The sequence below is a fragment of the Podarcis cretensis genome, assembly GCF_951804945.1.
Source record: "Podarcis cretensis genome assembly, chromosome: 4".
NCBI lineage: Eukaryota > Metazoa > Chordata > Lepidosauria > Squamata > Lacertidae > Podarcis > Podarcis cretensis.
In genome coordinates this window covers 20,965,128-20,975,345 of record NC_137173.1, presented here as the reverse complement: position 1 = coordinate 20,975,345, position 10,218 = coordinate 20,965,128, and positions in this window count along the sequence as shown.

Here is a 10,218-nt window from a genome sequence, read left to right as displayed (position 1 = left end):
TTGTTACTGTTTCTGGCCGTTGTGTTGCTTTTGATATTGCTGACTCATATTTTGCAACATAGAAACCAGTGGTAACTGGCGGCGGTTATGATTACTCCAATGCCCAGGATGGAGATTATGATAGATATAATGAAAGGGTTTAATAGTAAAGGAGGGGGTTCGACCAACATTTTCGGGGTATGGGCCCAAGAGCTTTATTAGCTGACTTTACTAATAAATAGAATAGTGGGATCATGTTACAAATAGACTAATTGGGATAAATATAAGTGAGTACATGTCTAGGACTAGGCTGATGTTAATATCTATGTTAGGGATGTTGGTTCATGCTAAGTTGGTTGTGGAAGATTCTATGCCGTAATTTATGAAAATGGCTATGGGATGAGGCTGATTTTAAATCCTAGCTGGACTGCAGTTTTTGCATATGACATACGCCATCCTATTATTAAAGGGATAGGGTTTATAGCTGTTAGGATCGGGTGTGCTAGAATGAATAGCTGAGTGTATATAGATTGAATATAGCTGAGTGTATGAGAAGGCTGTGCATACTACTTTCATGCGGATGTCAGTTGTAACCTGGAGAACTTGTGTTTGGAGTCTGCTTTGCCCTCCTTCCTCTAGTGATGGCCAGACTTGGCCCTCCAGCTGTTTTGGGATTACAACTCCCATCATCCCTAGCTAACAGGACCAGTGGTCAGGGATGATGGGAATTGTAGTCCCAAACAGCTGAAGGGCCAAGTTTGGCCATCACTGCACTTACATCCTGGAGCGAGTCAAGTTGGTCTTAATCCCAGCTCCTATTTGCCCTGCCACACCTTCAAGGTGAGGGGGGAGTTGTTTCTGGTTCCTATCCCCTCCAAGCCACATATCTCAGAGTGAGTGGCTCAAGTTCACCAGAAAGGTTATCCATACCCTTTCCCATGGATCACAGAGCCCTGTGTGCAATTGCTGGACTCGCTAATCACCTGAGATGTGCCTCAAGAGTATACATCATTTCATGTTCCCCGTCTCCCTTTCCTGCACACACCTGTAGTGCAGTGTGGAGTAGGCAAAAAAAAAAAAAAAAACTTCTCCAGCTGCAAGCCATTTGCAGCTGAAGAAAAAAAATCCCTACTGGACCCCACTATGCCAACCAGCCAGTTTCACACTGCATACAAGGTGGGTTGTCTAGGTGCTGTGACAACCTTTGAAGAAGGAGGTGGAAAGGATGGGAGGCCCTTTTATAGCTTCTGCCTTCCTCCACCCCACTGCTGGCAAATGACAGCATCAAGAACCAGAAGTGGCTTCCTGCCCCACTTCCTCTCTCGCCACAAATGGGTTCCTGCTCAGACTCCACCTCACTGCTGGCAAATGACAGCATCAAGAACCAGAAGTGGCTTCCTGCCCCACTTCCTCTCTCGCCACAAATGGGTTCCTGCTCAGACTCTTTCATAAGCAAGGTAGTGGGGAGTGATAAAAGCAGAACCCCTCCTGGGAAATAAAGGGGAAGTGTCGTGCTTCCCTGTGATAGGTTATCAGTGGGTTTATATTTAGCAGGTGAGGCACACGAACGTGTGAAATTGCCCTGATTTGTGCAGTTTCTCATAGCGAGAAATCCTAAGGGGAGAAATTGCTTAAGCAGGTAGAACCACGGTTCCTCCAGATATATTTGTTATGACCCAAGGGGATGCAATTTCACTTTCTGAAAACCCAGGAAATGAAAAATGCATATTCCTTACTAATATGTGCCTAGCTATGAGTGATGTCAGCTGAAGGAAGGCTGTAAGAACAGAAGGCAAAGATTAATGGCTGCTCTTATAAATCTGTTGCTTACATTATTGAAAAGATCAAGCCATACCAGGCAAGGAAAAAAGGGTGTGAAATCGTAGAGTCAAAGTTCAGGGCAAGAAATAAAAATGAGCCACGTGAGAGCAGCTGGGGAAGTGAACACACATATTGAATGGGGAGGATTTGCACAGTGGAAACTCTTTGAATTCTCAAATATTGCACTGCTTTGCAAGTGGCTTTTTTAAAAAAAAATGCTTTGGGGGAAGGTTTTAAACACAGTTCTTTAAAGTACATGGCACAGATTGTACTATCAGAGCCTGCACACACAGCAGTCTTGAGTGGTGAGAGGCTTAATCAGAAACAAACGTGCAGTAGTCAAAATATTGGCTAAAAAGATATTCATACAGAATATCCATCCTGCTTATAAACCATATAAATACACACAACTTCCACTTCGCTGCATTGCGGAAGAGACTGTACTGAATATTCCAGTCTAGCAATTCTGTGAGACAAGTTGCAGATCTACACTCATGGTTTATAACGTTAAGGAATCATTTTCATAACGTAGATGGGCACATCACGTTCTGTTTGTAACATTAATAATGCGTTATTAAAATGTGACAACAGAGTGTTGCAGAGCGACCAGAAACTGGAAATAGGGAAGCTGCATTGTTATGGACAAAACAAAGCAAGGAATGTTTTTAAATTACCTTTCAACTATTATCTTGTACATGCTTTTAGCTTTCTGTGTTTTATTCATGCTCCTTTTAATTTTGGTGAGCCGCCTTGATTCCCAGTTCTGGGAGGAAGGCGCTATATAAATAAATATAAAAATAATAGTGATGATGATATTTGATGTCCAGTGAGGGGCTTACAAAGTAATGAAATGCCTGTTCTGGATCTGTGATGACACTGGACAGCACTGAGCACACAGCAACTGGAGGTTGTAAATTCATTAGTGCTCTTTCTAATTATATAATAGGCCTCTTGTCAGAGAAACAATCTTTATTAATGAGGCATCTGTATGGCTTTGCCTCGGGGGGTGTTAAAATGTGACAAGTTGGCTACATGCAGCATTCCAGCCTGTTAGGACTAAAAACTTTTTTTACAAAGCTCATAAGAAGAAGTCGTAAAAAACATGTTTATGATCCAACCTTGATTACACTGGCATTTATGGGGGGTACTGCTGCTGCTGTTGTATGAATGCTAATATCACAACGAATGCTTATTCTAGAGGTATCGGTCCAGGGTGGGGGAAATAGGCATCCTTCACCCTAGCACAGCCTTTCCCAACCTTAAGTGTTCACATGTTGTTGGACTACAACTCCCATCATCCCTAGCTGGCAGGACCAATAGTCAGGGATGTTGGGAGTTGTAGTCCGACAACATCTGGGAACCCAAGTTTGAGAAAGGCTGCACTAGCACATCACCTGAGGGCTGACAAATGTGCACACCTGCTCTTCTCTGTCTCCTAATATTTAATAATGCAAAATACACAATGTTTTGCCATTATGTTCTGAATCTTACCACCCCTGAAACCAGAGGTGGCTCATCTGATAATTTTGTTATCAAGAAGTGCATACGGAGCAATTTTAAAAGAATTCTTTTAGAATTTGTTTTAAAGATTATAATGTCAAATTATATCGCTCAAGATGACAGGAGCTTTACCAATGAAGATTTCTAACTCCTTAATGGAGAATGCTACTTAAAAACACACACACACACCAAAAAAACTCCACCCTTTACCGAAGACTGTTAGGCACAGTCTCCATCAATCTCTACTGATTAAAATGATAGACTTTGTAAGCAATAGTCCATTAAACGAGTTCAGTGTAGGGAAAGTTGGAAATCAATGCATTTTAAAAGATTAGGGAGATCACAAGTTGGAAAAAAAGAGCCATCCTTTGCTTTCTATGTCCCAACAAGAAATCAAGAAAAGCAGCTACCGTTTAGTCCAAGAGGGCAATCAGTGACATTTCCGATGCAGCAACAATCAACCTGCAAAATGACGACACTAAAAGAGAAGAGAAAACCACTTTCTTGGTGTTTTTAATGGTCAAACTGGTTGGAAGATGGAGCAAGCAAACACAAAACTCTTTGAAAGCGTTCCATGTTCCCTGGTGCTAAGTTAATTGCATACAGAGCCATTCTAAATATAAGAAATCAGCAGGAGGTATGTTGGCTTAAATTCAGTAGGGATAAATTCAAATTAAATAGTGAATAGTTTTCATGAGAATTTAAGAAGAAAAAAGAAATCAGCAGAAATGCTGCCCAAATATAGAGAACTGAATTTAAGATTGGAAAAGCAAGAAACTGAGAGAACCAAAATTAACAGATTCTTTCATCCCCACCCAGGACATAACTTTTCCAAGTATGTGTTCCACCACTGAGCTTGTGGCCTCCTTGTGGCCATGGACAACTCAGAACATTTTATTGTGTGGCGCCCATCTCCCCTATTCCACATAAGAAAGCTGACAGGCCTGGCAGTTGAAACCAGCTCCACATCTGGTGAAAGGTTTGTCTGGAAGGGATAAATGTGCATCCGGTTCACATTTTTCATGCAAACCTACCTAGTTTTCACTTCCTGAATCAATCAACCACTGAAATGTAGTTATCTAGCACATTAAAAGTTGTGTAATTCTTTATCTCCTTGACATCTGAAGGGAGGGCATTTCACAGGGCGGGCGCTACTACCAAGAAGGCGCTCTGCCTGGTTCCCTGCAACTTCACTTCTCACAGGGAGGGAACCAGCAGAAGTCCCTCAGAGGAGGACCTCAGTGTCACAGCTGAGTGATGGAGATGGAGAAGCTCCTTCAGGTATACTGGGCTGAGGCCGCTTAGGGCTTTAAAGGTCAGCACTAGCACTTTGAATTGTGCTCAGAAATGTACTGGAAGCCAATGAAGATCCTTTAGGACCAGTATCATACGGTCCTGGCGGCCACTCCCAGCCACCAGTCTTGCCTCCATATTCTGGATCAGTTGTAGTTTCTGAGTCACCTTCATTATACTATTGTTGGAAATTACTTGTATAAAAGCATATATTAAGCCAAATTGCATGCAAAATAGCATATATTAGGATGTAAGACCAAAAAAGCATATAGTCAGAGGGCAGCAAACTAGTTGTCCTCCAAGAACTTGGTGCTTCTCTGCATATCCATCATCTGCCGCTCAAGGTAGGGCAAGCTCTACTTGTGTCTTAGCAACAGGGATGCCAGTGAAATACTTCAGGAACTCATGAAAAAAGATGAAAAGGTGAGTCCTCAAATTTGTACATAGCTGTGTACATAGCTGGTGTTGATCTTTAAAGCCCTAAATGGCCTCGGCCCAGTATACCTGAAGTAGCATCTCCACCCCCATCGTTCTGCCCGGACGCTGAGGTCCAGCTCCGAGGGCCTTCTGGCGGTTCCCTCATTGCAAGAAGCAAAGCTACAGGGAACCAGGCAGAGGGCCTTCTCAGTAGTGGTGCCTGCCCTGTGGAATGCCCTCTCATCAGATGTCAAAGAGATAAACAACTACCTGACATTTTGAAGACATCTGAAGGCAGCCCTGTTCAGGGAAGTTTTTAATGTGTGACATTTTAATGTATTTTTAATCTTTGTTGGAAGCCGCCCAGAATGGCTGCGGAAACCCAGCCAGATGGGTGGGGTACAAATAAATTATTATTAAAGGTAAAGGGACCCCTGATCATTAGATCCAGTCGTGACCGACTCTGGGTTGTGGCGCTCATCTCGCTTTATTGGCCAAGGGAGCCGGCGTACAGCTTCCGGGTCATGTGGCCAGCAGGACTAAGCTGCTTCAGGCAAACCAGAATAGCGCACGGAAACGCCGTTGACCTTCCCGCCGGAGCGGTACCTATTTATCTACTTGCACTTTGACATGCTTTCGAACTGCTAGGTTGGCAGGAGCAGGGACCGAGCAATGGGAGCTCACCCCTTCGCGGGGATTCGAACCGCTGACCTGATCGGCAAGTCCTAGGCTCTGTGGTTTAACCCACAGTGCCACCTGCATCCCTATAATTATTATTATTATTATTATTATTATTATTATTATTATTATTATTATTATTTATTACATCTTCATGCAATCTTCACAACAACTATGGGAGGTAGATGGCTGAGGGTCGGCAGCTGCCCCAGGTTCACCCAGTGAGCTTCAGAGCTGATTAGTGATTTGAACCTTGGTCTCCCAGGTCCGCGTCTGACAACCTAACTACTACACCACACTGGCTCTGCCTTCCCACTGCTTGCTTGGGATTGGAGTGAGCAGCGATCCCTCTCCCTCCATGGCTGCAGAAGGAGCAAATCTCCCTCTGCCACTTCTGCTTCTGCTGTCACCAGCTGTCAGAGAGGGAGATGGCATTTGGAGGATGGATGAGGATCGGCTGCCTTGAGCATGGTTTAAATATGGAAACATAGGATTAGGATGACGAAGACAACAGCAGCGATGGTAGTGTCCTGGGGATCAAGATAGCTGAATTGTGTTGGGAAATTTTCTTTCTGCTTTTGCGGGGAAGAACTCGAATCATTTTTTTTTCACCCATCTGAGCTGAGCAGAAGAGAGACTGCCCATCTCTGCTTAGCAACCATTTGTTGTTGTTGTTTAGTCGTTTAGTCGTGTCCGACTCTTCGTGACCCCATGGACCAGAGCACGCCAGGCACTCCTGTCTTCCACTGCCTCCCGCAGTTTGGTCAAACTCATGTTAGTAGCTTCGAGAACACTGTCCAACCATCTCATCCTCTGTCGGTCCCCTTCTCCTTGTGCCCTCAATCTTTCCCAACATCAGGGTCTTTTCCAGGGAGTCTTCTCTTCTCATGAGGTGGCCAGAGTATTGGAGCCTCAGCTTCACGATCTGTCCTTCCAGTGAGCACTCAGGGCTGATTTCCTTTAGAATGGATAGGTTCGATCTTCTTGCAGTCCATGGGATTCTCAAGAGTCTCCTCCAGCACCATAATTCAAAAGCATCCATTCTTCGGTGATCAGCCTTCTTTATGGTCCAGCTCTCACTTCCATACATCACTACTGGGAAAACCATAGCTTTAATTATACGGACCTTTGTTGGCAAGGTGATGTCTCTACTTTTTAAGATGCTGTCTAGATTTGCCATTGGTTACTTTTATACTATACACTAATAGTGAACTCATTCTCTGAGTGTGCATTCTTCTGTTGTGAAAGTGGTACCACCCATGCTCAAGATGAAGGCATTAGTACCCTATGGTTTGGAAAACCATAGCTTTAACTATACGGACCTTTGTTGGCAAGGTGATGTCTCTGCTTTTTAGCAACCATTAGCATGTCTTAAAGAAGCCCTGGCAGCCTTGAAGAGAGCCTTCGTATGTTCTGTTTTCTTGGCAAATCAAGTTTGGCAGCTCCGTGGCTTTGAGAAGGTATTACATTTTATGCCTGCAGCTATAGAATGAAAGCGCAAATTTACTGAGGGGTTATGCCATCGCACCATGCTGAATGGCCCCCCTCCTAGTTCATCATGGCTCTCGTAGGTCTGTTCTGCGCAGATGAGCCTAGAACTGGCTTTGAAGTGTGAGATTGAAAATGCATGCCCTGACACCAGTAATTAATGACGGGTTTATAATATTTGCGAACGACAGGATATTACGGAGGGGAAACGCCGAGATGGTGGTGGAGAATGATATTGCTGAATAGCTACGGTAATTAATGGAATACTTTTAGAAAGATATAGCCCCTGGTTCAGCATTGATGAATAGCCTGTCAGATCCCGAGTTGTCTTCAAACGAAATGTGACAACGGAAGCTGAGTTTTAGCTCTGAATCCATTGCCGGGATTTCATACTAAAGTTACTCCCTTGTAAAACACAGTAGGCAAGTGAAGGTTTTCATGCTTGGGTTGCAGTCTTTTTTAAAAAAAGAAAAGTGTGTGCGTCTAGAAAGAAACAGCTTCAGTTCGTGCACAATTTTAAGCCAAACTATGGCTTAGGGTGAACATGTGAGCAACTGGGGAGCACAGGTGGAGGAGAGAAGGGGAAATCCCAATGCACAAGTTGAAGTCATTCTGCTCATACAATTATTTGTTGAATGCCACCCGCAGTTTGCAAGATATCCCTTTTGATGTCACAGGTTATGTTGGGGCACAATGTTTGTACAGTGGGACGCGGGTGGTGCTGTGGGTAAAAGCCTCAGCGCCTAGGGCTTGCCGATCGAAAGGTCGGCGGTTCGAATCCCTGCGGCGGGGTGCGCTCCCGTTGTTCGGTCCCAGCGCCTGCCAACCTAGCAGTTCGAAAGCACCCCCGGGTGCAAGTAGATAAATAGGGACCGCTTACTAGCGGGAAGGTAAACGGCGTTTCCATGTGCAGCTCTGGCTCGCCAGAGCAGCGATGTCACGCTGGCCACGTGACCCGGAAGTGTCTCCGGACAGCGCTGGCCCCTGGCCTCTTAAGTGAGATGGGCGCACAACCCCAGAGTCTGTCAAGACTGGCCCGTACGGGCAGGGGTACCTTTACCTTTACCTTTTACCTCGGGTTACATACGCTTCGAGTTGCACTATTTTGGGTTGCAGACTGCGCCGAACTTGGAAGTAACGGAACGGGTTACTTCCAGGTTTCAGTGCTTGCTCATGCGCAGAAGCACTAAATCACACTTTGCGCATGTGCAGAAGTGCCGAATCACAACCCCCGCGTGCACAGACATGCGGATCATGGGATGCGAACGTGCCTCTCACATGGATCACATTCGCAACCCGAACGTCCATTGTATCATGCACAATTGCCAGTGAAGTACGTATTGCTTGCCCAACTAGACTTGCTCAGAAAATGTGCAATATGGTACATGAACAACATGATGGGGAGTCGGGAAGTAATGTGGCATCATGTGACATCAGTGCGCTCTCTCTGTGTGTGTGTCTCTCTCTCTCTCACACACACACACCAATCAAACACCCAGCCAACCAGTGACTCTATTAAACTCTTCCATAATTTCCATCATCTACCAAATGGTATCCAAGCAGAACATTGTGATCAACCTAGAGGCCATAGATACACCTTATTTTCTCAGAAACAACCACTGCTTATGGGTTGGTGTTTTTTAAAAAATCCTAGCTCCATGGACTCCTGTTTAAAATGTGTCTGAGCAAAGAATTAGCTTCTGTCTGTACCATGAACAGCTGAGCAAAAGAGGAAATTTCAGCAAAGAAATAATCCAGCACTGTTTACACCTGAGGAAGACTAGTCTCATGGACCACACCCTTGGCAGGTTGGCAAAGGCTGGTATAAACCATTTAACATGATTTCCCTCACTGCCACCTACAGGTATTGATCACCTGACAGTCTGCAGTCTCCAAATGCCTCATCATCGAGTTACATTCATAAGCAATAACAGCAACAGCGAGCTAGGTGTTAATTTTGTGTCACTGTTCATCTTTAATCTGTCCGATTCGTGCACGCACAAGATTACTCATGCAAACACCTTGTCATAAGGCACACTTGAGCAGCACAAGTGACTTCATTTAATTCTTCAAAATTCGTTCTCCAAATAAGACACTTAAGGCCCTACTGTGTGTCTCCTGGTTCTGCGGTGTTCTTGGCAATGGAACATCCCACTCAGACTTTCCCCACGTGCTGAGGAAACTCTTAAAGCTTCAGCACGCAGGTCTCTTAACTGGCTGCACAAATGAATTGGAGGAGAAAGCTATTAAGGGCTACTAGCCATGATGACTCGTCTCCACAACTGAAGGTTGTAATGCTTCTGAATACCAGTTACTGGAAGCCACAGATGTGGAGAGAGCTCTTGTGCTCAGGTCCTGCTTGGATCCTTGCTTCCCCATGGGGCAATAAAGGAACATGCTGGTTATAAAAATCCTTAGATCTCTTATCCCTAGATCTGTCCAGACCTTCTCCTCCCATGAGTACACAAACCACCCAAGAGAGGGACTGAAAAGATGATGCTACCCCTACCCCACCCTCAGCGCCAATTTTCTCACTGGCCATGTTCCCAGTTGGATGTGCATTTGGTGATACGGTGGTGATGGGGGCTTGGGAGATGCAGGCACACAGGACTCTCCCTCTGTGCGCATGCAAGCACATCTTCATGCTAACTGCAAGCGCGTCAATCACCGGGGGCAGGGGTGCCGACCTGAATAAAATATTGTGGGGGCAGGTAAGCCCCGCCCTGCACCATCGATCACAAGATACACCATCTGAATGGCCATGGCCATCAACTCTGGGGGGCCCTGGCCCCCTCAAATATTACATTGTGGGGGCAGAAGGGATCTCGGCCCCTAGGAGTTGGCTCCTAGGACTGGCGGCATGGCCAGAGAATGTGTGTGGGGGGGGGTGGGAATAACAGGGTGATCATGTACCCTCCTTTGTGCGTCTGAAATACACAAGCAAAGGAAGGTTTCAGCCAGGGATGGTTCAAATGCTGTCCTCCAGGTCTCTCAGTTTGGCTCACAGGGCACTGTCCTTCAAAGACCATGTTCCCATTCTGT